Source organism: Poecilia latipinna, unplaced genomic scaffold (assembly GCF_001443285.1).
Source record: "Poecilia latipinna isolate Pla-1442-1.1 unplaced genomic scaffold, P_latipinna-1.0 Scaffold1237, whole genome shotgun sequence".
In the NCBI taxonomy this organism is placed as follows: Eukaryota; Metazoa; Chordata; class Actinopteri; order Cyprinodontiformes; family Poeciliidae; genus Poecilia; species Poecilia latipinna.
The window spans coordinates 61,395-61,610 of record NW_015113853.1 but is presented as its reverse complement, the minus strand read 5'-3'; the positions used below and the strand labels follow the sequence as shown (position 1 = coordinate 61,610).

At 41.7% G+C, this 216-nt stretch overlaps 1 protein-coding gene across 1 annotated transcript in view; it reads right to left on the bottom strand.

Moving 5' to 3' along the window:
* The window catches only part of LOC106960855 (inositol hexakisphosphate and diphosphoinositol-pentakisphosphate kinase 2-like), a 68,936-nt gene that overhangs the window by 61,184 nt on the left and 7,536 nt on the right, over positions 1-216 (bottom strand). The gene's annotated exons all lie outside the window — the stretch shown is intronic.

The window sequence follows — 216 nt, the reverse complement described above, 5'->3', positions numbered from 1 at the left end:
AACCCGGTAAGTTTTCAGCTGTTCTTCGTTAACGTGACATAAATACGTTATAATGATTTTCATTCAGTCAGGACTTTACGCTAACTCTAGCCACATGCATCACAGGTAGATTCTAGTAAAGCATTGATTAATGCCTGGTTTTAAAATTACAAGTCCATGTGTCCAGCCACATGGGCATTATTTTGTGCCCATGTGGCTGGACACCACACGGCACGA